This window comes from Cryptomeria japonica, chromosome 1 (assembly GCF_030272615.1).
Source record: "Cryptomeria japonica chromosome 1, Sugi_1.0, whole genome shotgun sequence".
NCBI lineage: Eukaryota > Viridiplantae > Streptophyta > Pinopsida > Cupressales > Cupressaceae > Cryptomeria > Cryptomeria japonica.
Genome location: NC_081405.1, coordinates 709,864,601 through 709,879,095, shown reverse-complemented (window position 1 = coordinate 709,879,095; position 14,495 = coordinate 709,864,601).

The window sequence follows — 14,495 nt, the reverse complement described above, 5'->3', positions numbered from 1 at the left end:
TATAAAATCTCCCACTCAAGCTGAGATCAATACAGAAAAACCCGCTACCCAACAACAAAACCAAAATCGGCTAGGCTCTGATACCAACTGAATGGAAGATAAGGTGTGGAAAAAACTTCCTAACACTAATCTAGTGGGGGAGATGGTGAAAATATTCTTTAGAATTATTATATTATAGAATCAGAAACTCATTTACAAGTAAATAAAAATTATGCATAAAGATAAATATAATGAAAACAAGATATATTATGCGGAAAACCCTTTTGAGTGAAAAACCCCACACTCCAAAAGAACAATACTTTGTACTCCAGTAATTAAAATTTTACAATATAATATCAGCACTTAGCTTCTTCAACAATAGTTTACAATTGCAACCCACAACCTGGATTAATTTCGGCAGCATAACACTTCACCTACAAACATAACATTACCAATAATCTCCAAGATTACCTTTTATAAAGAAATACATCAAAAAAGAAATCTTCTAGATGAAGAAACAAGATGGGGTTGTGCAAAGCATTTGGCCCTATTTTTCGACTACCAAAAACCATGCAAATGATACATGTACATCTCCAAATGAAGGCCAAATTATTAATTATCTACTTGAGGAAATTCTCTATGGAGATTGATGGGGGGTATGATGTACATGAGTTCAATTCAGAGCGGTTCAGCTAGGGAATTTCAAATTCTACCAAGCATCCAAGGACATTTATCTTATTCGGATTTGGCCCAAGGATCAACATTGGCCAAAACTTTGCACTGCTGGAGGTCAAAGTAACATTGTCCATGATTCTGCAGAATTTGTCCTGTGTATTTTCACCTGATTAGATTCATGCTCCTATCGAGGAATTCAGACTTATTCCCCAACTTGGAGTTAAGGTCATACTCTGCAGGAATGAAATTCAACAACAAAGGGTATGAAAGAGGAGTGAAAGACATGAACTTATTTTTTATACAAGAAGGGATTTTGGAAAAAATGGAATGCATCTTACAATAATTGGATTGTAAGGTTTCTTGTTCATGAAATTAAGTGCAATTGATGGTGCTAGCACCATGTCATACCTTATGATGGAAAAACAAGATTGGATATATAGGCATACAATGGTTGATTTCATGGATGGTTCAAAACAAAATCTATCCATTCTTAGTGGTATATTCATTTTATTATACATTGGAACAAAGCTTATGTTCCATGCACACGAGACTATCACTCTAAGAAAAAAAAAAGTGATTAAATTAATGATATCGAAGAGATCATCATGATATTTTCCAATCAAGTGGTAATATATACATAATATTAGTTAATAATGTGAAGTGCCTTGACAACATCCGTATTAGCCCATGCATGAATTTAAGATGTAGAATCCTTATCTTCTCATAATTCATTCATTGGTTATGATGTTCCATAAAGCCTTATGAATGTGGCATGTTTGGGTTTGACTGAGGTGGAGATGCCATTGCATACTATTTAGAGGATGGAAATGTATTATTATAGGTTGATGGAAACAAAAAGGATGTTTAGCAAATTGAATTGGAGTATATTTAATTGAAGATCAAATTGATGATGAATAAGTGACTTGTGAATTGGAGGAAGATGCAATGTCCACCTTGACAAAGATTATTACTTACTCCAACTATTTTTCAATCATCTTTTTGAAAAGTGACTTATGTCAACTATTGTAACTAAAGGTTAGAAAATGGACCTTATTTGCACAAAAGCGGCGAAAAACCTAACCAAATAAGGTATATTATTTTCAAAAACAATGTATATTTAGAAAAATGAAGTTAGGGGTTATTTATCAGGGTAATTATTGGGTGGTTATTAGTTAGTTACTAGGTAGTTTTCTCATGAAGACTATAAATACAAGGCAGCTTGTAATGTAAAAGGGGGACTCTTATTGAGAGGAAACTCTAGAGAAGTTTAGAGGGAAAATGTTAATGCTTTTTGATTTGATACTATGTATAAAAGGGTTTTGGAATTGTATAGTTTCAAATGATAATGAATAATGCATATGTTCGTATGTTCTAAATGTATTCCTACATTGTTAATTATTATTTCTTGTATGTTGAATGAATGATCCCTTTATTTATTCAAGCAAACCATCAACAATCTATGCCAATTGTGCAATGATACATAGTCATTTCTTGGTATCTCAAATTGGGTGCGCTAAAGTAGCTTATATCTTTGTATATCGAGATTTATTATCTTTCTTTATTCATAATTGCATGTCAAAACTTATTTTGTGCTATAAATCCCCTTGTAATTAGTTATCATTCATGAAGTCTTACTTGGAATTCGTATATTTGCCAACAAGGTTTCCATTATCTATTTCTTTTAGTTTTGTCTTTCTCCTTTATGAACTTTCAGGTTAAAAGTACAAAAAAATTCTAAAACCTCATCATACAAGGGAGTTTCCCCTCTCAAACATAGAGGAATATTATTATTCTATAGTGATGTTTTCAATTGTTGGAACGGTTGTCACTTCTCTTCAAGCAAATATGACCAGTTTTGGAGAAATAATCATAGTGACAAATCTATTTACCAACACCTTGAGAACATTAGAAGGACTACATACGAAACTTCTAAGCTATACATATTTGATGAGGAGGGTCCATCAATACTTTTAGAACTTGACGTTATATTGGGAACATAAACCAAGCACCTTGACACTCATTCTATTAAGATTTTTTAATTTTATAAAAAATATGCAACCAATATATTTCACATGGAACCAATAAAGATTCTCCCTGAATTTCCTCATTTCAAGGTTTGAGGATAAATGTTTTCAGGGGCGATGCAATAAATTATGAACCCTATTCTACTATATATTAGTTAATAGTAAGTAGATGCATATTCTTTGTATGTTTACCCTCGTTAATAATAGGTGAGAATACATATGTTTTATAAGTCATATCAATAGTTAGCAAGAGTAAAGTACTTATCCAACATGCATGGTATGGTAGTGGTTTTTTTTATCAAAGCTCCATAGATTGTAATTGAAGGAACACATATGAATCACTGAGAGGGGGGAGAGGGGGGGGGGGGGGGTGGTGAATCAGTGGTGACTCAAAAACTTGAACTTTATAGAAGATTAAAACTCTAAAAACTGGTCAAGCAACTATGAGAAAAGATACTAAATAAATATGCACACACACATAGAAGGCAAACCCATAACACAAGATATACAAGGAAAACCCAGAGTGGGGGAAAACCTCGGTGAGAAATGCTGTTAGAGTCTACTACTATAATCTAGCCTCATAAATAAAAATCTGATTACACATTTATGGGCACCAACCCAAAGGAGCACCAACCCCCTATATGAGCACCCACTCAGACTATTACATTGAAAAAGTATTCAAATACAATTTAAGCACCTTGTTACAAAAGAGGTTTTGTAATGCACCGTGTTTTCTGCACCTGAGAATGATTATGCTCTTTCATGCTCACAGGCTTACATAGGGGCTTCACTGGGTGGGCAATATCACATCACGTGCATTCATATTGGGGGGTTTAATATCTCAAAAATGAGGGTGCAATATATTTCTTATCAGTGAAAAATAGGGGGGTTTTAAATTCCATGTATGAAAAAATACAATATTTAGTTAAACTAGGGGGCTTTTAATTTAGGTTGTGTATTGGGAGGGGGTAACAAAAAAGGAGTTTAGGGCAATATTTTTTGAAAATAGGGGGATTCTTTAGTATGCCATGAACACACATCCTATAACTTAGGTTCACTAATTGAAACCCCTGTGCAGGCTTAATCCTCTGCTCACTGGTCTTTACTAACAACCTCTTTCCCCTTCTCTTTGTCCCCTTCTTGTCTCTACATACAACTCTCTGGTTTTTGCTCTGTTCAGACCTCTTTTTCTGCCCCAGTCTGTGTGTATAACCTTTTGTGTTATATGCAATAGCTCACTACTCTCTGGTCTCTAATCTCTTCTCTTCTTAATCCTCTAGTTTTATGCACTCTTCTTTTTGTCTTTCAACTACCTCTTATCTCCTCTTTAGATTTGATCATTATGCATGCAATCTCTTCCACGGTGTTATTTATGCACTGGAGTCATGTTATGTGCACCTGCGGAAAATGCTTTTCAATGCTCTCTTCTTTTCTCTCTATTCTATAACCTCTATTTTTGCAGAGATTCTTCACCTACACACCTGCCTCACTCTCTCATACACCTCCTACATTATTTTCCCACTGTACATGTCCACTTAATCCACTTCCTGGTCAACTACTCACCTCAAGAGTTTTCCCTCCAAAAATAAAATCAAATAAAATCTTCTTGAGCCACTAGAAGATCCACCTTGTCTCTTCATTTCAATCTGGTAGCCATCCATATTAAATGCTACCTTCTTTATTTTCTCAGCTATCTCTACAGTTGGATTTTTCTTTAACACGCAATCTCTATTCTTGAAATGATCGATTAAATGCAACACTATTCAACATTAACTCCATTTCTTTTTTTCCGTATTAACTAAAAAATAATCTCCTTTAATATGTGTGCTCTTATATTTATAGACTAGTCAAATATTTTGTCCAAAGAGAATTCACATGTTACTCAACCCCATGGTGGATGGTGGGACCTATCAACAAATCCCTCTACTCACAAAAGGTCCACGTGCAGAAGAAATCCACATTGGATTCACGGGCTACGTGCTGGTCTATTCCGTACATCGACTAACATGCATGTTATGCGCTTTCACGATACCCCACGAGATCATCTTCCATTAGTTTTCTTGTCTTTGATCTGGTGGGACCACAGGTTTCATCACATTGGATATTACCTCGCAAGATACCTTCTCTCCATTCTTCATCACCGTGGGATGACGGGGAGCCTTAATCTCCTTAATTTTTATTACCCTACAAGGTCATCTCTCTTTAGTTTACCTCAGCATGGGATAGTGGGGGCCACCTCTTACTTCATATTTATGGTACCCCACGAGACCATTTCACTTGAATTTTACTCATCGCGGGATAGTGAGGGACACCATTTGCTTTGGTTTTTTGTTTCCCCACGAGGTCTTTTTACTCTCAACTATCTTGTCGTGAGATAGCAAGGGACCTCATTTGCTTCACTTTTATGTTACCTCGCGAGGTAATTTACTTCCATCCCTAATGTTGTGGGATATTGGGGCGCTTGAATCTTCTTTTATTCTTTTTACTCTGCATGACCATTTTACTCATGCCCATCTTGCCGCAGGATAGTGGGCAACTAACCCGTCACAGTGAAAACTACCCAGTAGAGACTTTTGTCTTAAGTCTTCCTTGTTGCGGGATGGAGGGGCAACTAACCCATCACAATGGAAACTAACCTGCAAAGACTTATGTCTTAAGTCTTCCTTGCTTTGGGATGGTGGGGCAACTAACCCGTCGTGTTATTTACATCCCTTGTTAGGGTTTTGCAGCTGCCTTTGGTCAAGGTAGAGAGTTGATTGTGAAATAGTGATAGAGATAACATGATGTGTTATGCTATCCCTGTAACAGTGTGCAACCGACACTCCCTGTAACCACGTGTGACTAACATGGTGTGTTAGCATAACTACAACTGCACTTTTTTATGAGTCAAACCAGTTTGCTCAATGCCTTACCAACTCAATGGCCTTTGTCTTCTTTGTCCAATTACCAGATCCAATAGCTAACTCCAATTGTATTCTTTATATTCTTTGTGGCCCTTGACTAAATGCCAATTCCATGCATATTCAACTTGCTCACATACAATGAAATATGCTCACCTCTGCCAACTTGAGACAACACAATCTCTATCAATCTAATCTTCCTCTAGGACACTTCATCATCTTGCATCTCTATCAAATCTAATCTCCACATGTCTATCCAGTGCATCTTCTCAACTATTGACATCAATGACAATCTAATGCCAACAATAATGACTTCCCAAATGCAAAGAACCTTAGATGTGTGTAATTGGAGTATACATTTTAATTGGAGGTTGCCACCTCAAAGTGGAACTACAAGATAATAAAAGCATTGAATTTCACTCTATCATGTATATTATAATGTGCAATGTATTAATCTTCTTACAAACTTGTTAAATTGTTGCTAAGGTGTCCCAAATGTATTTTCTACTTTTGGCTCGTATATAACCTTTTGTTTTCCTTCTCTTTCTCTATGTAATCTTTCATATATTAGCTAGTTGGTTGGTAGAGTTGCAACAAAAAAAAATAGCTTAAGGAAAGGCTTAAATATGTGATTTATCTAGAATAATTATATGAATACCTTCATCATTTCTTTCTATTTTATTTAGTAAAATATTCTCTCTAAATGAACATTTTTATTTCTTTATATGGGTGCATTGTAGTATAAGAGTATATGCTTGGTTAAATTAAATTTAAGCAGAACATAAAAGAGCTTTAGCACTCTTTATATATATCTTTTAATTGAAAAATATTTCACACATATGTTTCAATAATATGTTTATTGTATTTACTTTAATAGCATAATATTTTGCCTACATGTATTAGCCTACTAAAGTAGGGAAAATGTAAAGTTTTCTACTTTATTAAATTTATCTCCAGTTTATGCACCCAATTTATTGTATTCTCCTATAGGTTTGTTCAGGTGTTCTTTTTCTAATTTTTTTTGGGGACCATTCAATATTTGACTAATGTATCACTACTCCTAAGCATTTCTACAACTCTAAAATCCAACTATAGAAGGTTTTGATTTAAAACTCAAAAAGGATATGCACACTTAAAAAGCTCCACATGTTTTAACAAGAGTTTGGAGGATTTAGTGAGTTTATTCTTAAATATCACTAATCGTAATCTAAGTTATCGGTTCGGATTTAGGTTCAAGCTTGAGTACACGAACCTAGTTCATGGGTTCGGGTAAATTTATTTTTGCCCTTTAGAATCATGGGTCAACTATGTCTATACACACATACACATGTATATATGTATATGGCCCTTTAGATTTGTGGGTAAACTTTGTCTATACACACACACATGTATATATGTATATGTATATGTGTGTGTGTGTATATATATATATATGTACATATTTATTTGTATATGTATATGTACACACACAGATAAGTATATATATACATGTATATATATAAGTACATATATACACATTATATGTAAAAAATTAAAGAAATATTTAGAATTATAAAAGTAAATACATTTAATAGTATGCTACTTCATCATTGATCAATGTGTGACAAAAACACAATGATAGAAGGTGTTCTTTTAGGGTTTTTAATTGCAAAAGAAGGTAAAAAATGTCTATTTTGTTATGTTTTGGCATTCAACGCCTTTGGATACACCCGGATTTGTACTTGGTAAACCCAAACACCTGGGTACATACCGAAGGTGTACCCAGGGAGAACCCTATGTGAACCCGAACCTGGGCAAACCCAGTTCGAATATGTGGACCAAACAAGCGAACTCGGTAACTGAGATCGTAATGGATAATTTAAGTAAATTTTTGTTAATAGGTGCAAAATAATCATTGACCACTTTTTGGTAGAGGTGAGGTTTTAAATTAGTATTAATTGTATGACAATTGAAGAGTGTAATTTTTTTTTTAAATGGTCCAGTGAAAAAACGACAACACAAATCCTTCTTATGTGAATGGAAAAAAAATGAAGTAGAAGAAATAAAATGGAATGTGTACACAAAAAAAATTCCTTTTACTAAATTAGTCGAGAGGCTACCAAAATTAGAGTTTTTGAGTGGTTTTGAAGGGATGTTTGGGTGTCGTTTACCATGGCAGCGGCAAGATCTACATCCCCTGCTAATGGCGTCCGTATTTCATCTGTTTGGGATACCAGATCCTCTGCTGATGTTATGCATCATGCCACCCCTACAATCTTGCAATGGTGAGGATGGGAAGAGGATTAAGGTTGACCGCCGTGATCAGTTTTTATTTTCTTCTAGGGTAGAGTTTGGCTCTAGGGGTGTGGGGCCTTTTTCCAGGTCCGTAGGGGGTTTTCTACCGTGGGTACAAATAGCTATCTCTCAGAAAGGGATCTACCATAAAGGGATTTGGAACCCCCTCTGTTATCTATGCCGTTGTATACAACTAAGTCCCCTCTGAAAGTGGAGTTGGGAGAGGTTATTTCGCTTGAAGTTTCCAAGAATGAAGGCTTGTTTATTAGGCAAGGTCTGGATGGCTTAAGTCAGGTACATTAAGTTTTTGATTTCTAGGTTTCAAAATTGACTGATATTTTCCAAATTTAATATGTTGCTTAATGTGTGTATTTTAAGGCTGACAAACAAGACCTATTAATAGGTTCAGAAGGCTCTAGTTGAATCTTTCTAAGCTTCAACATGGATTTCAGACACATGGAGGCCTATTCTAGAGAGTGACATTCAAATTTATCCACGTGCACGTGGGTTCTTTGTAAGGGTCTTTGATGACTTTTAGGATTGGCGTACGATTCTCTGCATCTATCAATGGGATTACGATGAGCACCTTCTAATTATAAAAATCTGGCACCCCTCTTTCGACCAAGCTTCTAAATGATTCTACGCGATCCTAATCTAGGTAAGACTCGAGAATCTTTCGTGCAGTTTTGCAGTGGATTCCTTCTTTGAAGCCATTGACAAGCCATTGACAACTCCTTGGGAAAAATTTTGGAGATCGATGAGGGATCCTCAAATTACCTGCACACAATCTATTTTTGGATTTTGGTTGAAATAGACATTACAAAAGATCTTCCTGTGGATCTCTCCCTGAACACCACCGGTAGATGTTGGAACGAGATTATAGATTTTGAAGCTTTCGTTGTCGTAGATGTTATAATGTTGGTCATTTAGTTGTCCATTGTTCCGAACATTAGACAGATAACCACGCTACTTGATGGAGGGATGTCTCTCCTCACCACTATAGAGTGGAGAAGGAGGATTCATGTTAGGAGGGGAATACTATTGCTACTAATTTGGCTACTGAGGTTGGTTCTCAGAAAGTTTTGCATAGTGCAAGGTGGATACGCTGACCCCACTAAAGGTTACCATGATGAGGACCACAATTGGGTCACCATTTGTTGGTAAGGATTGTGACAAGGCAGTCATGACTCCTTCCCCAATGATGGAGTTGGGAGGTAACTCTAAGTGTTCTTCTACTGCGCCCCTTGGGCTAGGGTTTCTCTCGATGATCTGAGGGATGGACATGGCGTTGGAGAAAATTGGACAGTGATGCAACTAAAAGGAAGAAAATTTAGACCCCATTCAATATGCTTCACCATTCTCATGCCAACTATAGAGCAAAATCTTAGTATTGTTGTTTCCAATGTAGTTCAGAACCCTGTTTATGGGGTTTCCTTTGTAGGTTTTTGGGGCACAAATTTGAAGTTAGTAAGGGTTAGGATTGGGTTCTCTTCTTGTGTGAGATGGGAAGTTGCTTTTTTGTTGAAGTCTGTTAAGGGCCTCTAGTGGGTTTTAATTCATTTTGATATAATATAAGGGTGCTTCCCCTAGTTGCTATTAAACAATTAAAAAAAAACTTTTAACTTATAAATTTAAAATTGAAATGTCAAATCACAAAATTAAATAGTATAGATATGATATTTAACTTAAAAAATAATGGTGAAAAATAAAATAAAATTTGAAATTAAAATATGGATCTTCCTTGCTAGTAAATGCTTTAGATCAATTAGAGTCTAACTTATATGGGTTGATCCCTTAATTCTAGGCCACTTTCATACAATGCACATCTATTTTGTTACCAATTAATCTTATTCAGTTGGATTTGTGTGTTTGCTAACTAATTGTCAGGCACTAAATTGCAAGCTCTTTACTAATTGTCAAGGACTAAATGGTATTTACTTCATTTTGTTTTGTGACCACCATTCTCTTGGATTTTCTCAACTTTGAGCAGTACTTTCTAAGACATACCAAAATCAGCAATTACATGAGTGTAGATTTGAGAAAAATAAGGTATTCCTTTGAATATACCTTATTGAATAAAATAGTTATTCTTAGGATTTCACACATTTATAAACTTTTTCTCAATAGATATTGATTTCTTATAACAATTTTCTTACACCAATATTATTATAAGCTATACATTTTAGTGTTTATTATACTTGGTTGATGGGGGGACACATTAGAAGCATCCCTCTATTGTCCCCTAACCCTTGATTTCCATAGGATATATCTCCAAAATACATATTAAATATCCTAGAAATGTCATTGATGATCAATCAGTCATTGACTATCCTAGTGATGGCTGTTTATCAACCTCTATTTAATATTTAAAAGCATTTAAATTTTCCCAATTTGAATAAAAGTTTAGAAAATCATATCATAGATAATTTCTCCCATGAATTGTTGGCATAATTGGGGTGCATTTGTTTATATCCTATTTTAAATCCATGTTGAACTTACCATACATAGTTACCATCCAAGTAATAAAATTGATTGCATTGTAGCTACATGAAAATGTGACCCGTGTAGCCTAAGAATACTAGCATGTTTGGAAGGAAAATCCCATGTGAGAAAAAAAAATGGTACCTAAGAAATCTACAAGCAATAAATTGTTAACTAGGATGCACCCCATCCAGGATCATTGAAATATTATATTTTGTTATGTGTTTGTATTTATCCCATTGTATTTATAAACAATATTTATTTTATGATCATATTGATGAAGTTAAGCTAAGTAGGTGACCTCTTGGTATATAAAAAAAATCATCAAAAAATGCCAAAGAAAGGTCATTAATTTCCTTGAGATTCACTTCTATTTTTCTACATCTAATCAACATGTACAATAGGCTAAGTGGGTGTCTTTTGTTGAGTGGCAATATATTACTACTTATCATGTTCCTTTCAAGATGACATCCTACTAGGGCCTCTATGGTACTCTTACACCTTCCTTGGGTAATTATATTTCAAGTTATTTCAAGATCACAATAGTTGCTACTAGCCGAGCCAGCTATATACAAATTTCTTCGATTGTCAAGACCAATTAACACAAGAAAATATCTCATTAAAGTGTAGCTACATCAACATAAGATATACCACACCTTTTCTATTTGTGATTGGGTCCTTGTATCTCTCCATCCCTATAAGTAGATTTTTTTGTAGGACGAGAAAGGTCGTAAGTTGTGCTCAAATTTTATGGCCACACTTAGGTGATCCAACACATTAATGAGGTCTAATACAAGCTAGCACTCCCACCTTGTGTTGAAATCCATGCATATCTCCATGTCTTTTACCTCAAGAACATCATTAGGATTATAAGTGTAACTTCAATGGAGCAATGGACACTAGATGAGGAGAGAATCCATCCTTTTAGAACTAAGGTTATATTAGACAAATTGACCAAGTACCTTCAAACTCATTCTAAATTTGATATTTTAATTTTATAGAAGGTTATACAACCAAAAAATATTACATGGAACCAACCAACCTTCCCTCGAAGTTTCCTCATTTCAAGATTTCAGATTAAATCCTTTTGATGGGGACAATATAATGAGCACTATTCTACTATATATTTATGAGTACCAGTTGGGTGTGCATATTCATTGTATTCCAACGTGCTATACAATAATAAATAAAGGTGTGTATTTATGTTATGTAACTCATCCCACTAGTTAGTTATCATAAAGTACTTATCTCACATGTATGGGATGGTAGTAGTTGTTTTTAACAAGTTGAGTTATAGATTGTATTAAAGTCTTAAATGGAAGGCACTTAGATGTTTGTAATTAGAGCGTAAGCTTTATTTGGAGGTTGTCATCTCAAAGTGGCACTATAAAGTGAAACCATTCAACTTCTCTTTATTAAATGTATTTTTTGTTACATATTTTATTATTCTTCTTGTAATTTTGTTACCTTATTGCTAAAGTGGCCCTACTCTATCTACTATTTTCTCATATATAGGCTTCCCTTTTCCTACTCCTACATAATGTGATCCTTCATGGATCCCTAGTTGGTTGGCTTAAGGAAATGATTATACGTATGATTTATTAAGCATAACTTTATGAATATCTTTAATATTATCTTCAATTTTATTCAGTAACATATTCTGTTAAATAAATTATTTGAGCTTCTTGGCACGGGTGCATTGTAACATTTGAATATTACTTGAATAAATGAAAATTAAAGAAAAGATCAAAGAGCTTGAGCTGTTCTTATATATCCTTTAACTGCAATATCCTATGTACATATATTACAATCTTTTATCTAATGTATTTACTTTAGAATACCACTTCAACTAGTTGTATTAGCCTGGTAAAGTGAGAAAAATGTAAGGTTGCCTACCTTAAAAAAAAGCAATCTTATATATATGCACACAATTTAGTGTACTCTCCTATGTATAGAAGGATAACAGGTAGAATGATAAAATGGTTAAACATCTTCCAAACACATGCTTTCTTGGATTAGATATAAATGTTGTTATGATAACTAGGACTTTGAACTGACATTCACAATTTATGAAATGAAGACTGAAAAAGTTTACCAACAACTTACTAGTCCTGTCAGGCCAGTCATGAGAAAAATAGAAATGGATGTTTGGGCACAGTATTGACAAATCCTGTCAAGTTAGACTGACGATGGCATGCAGATCTTCAAAAAAATACTCCTTTACTACCTCTGCAACCTATTCAAAAGTAAAAACCAGATTAGAGATCAAGATTTCATTGCTTGAGATAAGCTTAGAATGAAGGAATAAGATAATCCTTAGTTGATTATTAATGTTTGGTACCATCATCTTTGGCAAGATTTTGTTCTTCTTTCTCCAATTTAGTGGAGGTTCTGGCAAGATCAATTCCACTTGATCCACCTTGATCCATCAGAGACTGCTTAATACACCGACTTTCTTTGGTTTCAGTCCTCTCTCTTTGGGTGCCACCTTTCCTTAGGTTGATACGTTCGTTAAGGCTATGATCCATTGAAGGAAGTACTTCGTAAATGAATAGACAAGGATATTTACTATTTGTAGAATTTTTCATTCTATTAATTAAGAAATAATAATATGTATATTCACAAAAAAAAGAAAAAGAGAAAAGGAGTGGTTGGATAAAAGATCACATCTTCAACAATAAATGTAACATTTTCTTATGTAAGAATTTACTTATAACATTGGTTTTTGAAAGAGCAACTTTAGTCTTTTAAGTGAATGTTAATACATTTTAAATGTCTTCATTTATTATTTATTAGGAGGTATTCAATGACACACATTATAAGAGTAGATATCATTCACACACTTCTCTATCTCATGCCATGAAATGAAGGCCACTTTTTGTCAATACACCATATTTAACAAGCTTTACCTACTTTAAAAAGGCTCTTCAAGATGTAATAGTTGGGGTTTAATGTGACTCTTCTTAAATATCACCCACTTTAAATGTGACTCATGTCACTTAAGAATAAATAGCTTAAGTTGTCTTTAAAAGGAAGATCTCATGTGAGTGCAACTATCCGGTACCAAAGCAATCTACAAGTGATATATCAAGTGTTTGAAACCAAAGGTATTTCTAGGATGAACCTGTGACTATCCAAGGACATCAATTGTATTATGTATAAGGGAGGCGTTAAAAAAAAATTGTCTGCCCTTCGTATGTGTGTGCATTTTAAGTTAATACATAGACACTTTCTTAGGATGATGGGTTTGGCACATACACAAGTTAAAAGGCTTAAGACATAACTTAAGCAACTGGGAATGAGCTAGAGTCAGTCAACTACAAAATAGAATAGAAATGAATAGGACTAGACTATTTTAGGGTTTTGTAAATAAGGAAAAAAATTAAAACCCTAGCAAGCCATCTTAACCCCTACACACCATGAAATAGAGCTTCCAAATGCCAATCCAGAGATGTCAACTGAAATTTTCCATTTAACCTATTCTAATGATATCAATAACAATATACACAACATTTGCAATGATATGGGACAACATCAATCTTTGATAATAATGACAACACTCTTTTACATCAATGATAAAATTTGCAACAATCTTAATCTATTATAATCTATCATTTTTTTATTTTATAGAAACGTATTAATCTCTCATAGCTGACATGGTATAGAGTATTTTATACCGACTCTTTCAAGATTATCTACAAGAGAATAATACTCTTTTATCAAAGGATGAAAGTGATAGGTTATAATATATCAAGATACTGTAATTCCAATATTTGAAGGCATGATGAGGATAAAGATATCCATGCCTACTAACTTTATTAGAGGGTTTGGACCGAGGCCAAAGATTTAGCTGAAAATATTGATAAATGGGAAGGAATGGAGGAGGAACTAAAGGGGATTTGTGAGAAGATTGATCAAGAGGGTGGAAAGGAGATGATGGTGGCTATCGAGATGTTGTAGAATAACCAAGTGTCCCTTAAAAGGAAAATGGAAGAAGTAATGACTCATAATAATGGAATGTTCAAATTGAATTCAACAACTTTATAGGCTATCTAGGAATAAATCGACAAAATATAAGAAAGAAAGAAGCAAAATTTGGATTCTTGCCTTGCTACTGGTTTAAAGGCATCGATGTCTAGGGTGTAAGCAACTCCAAAGTCCC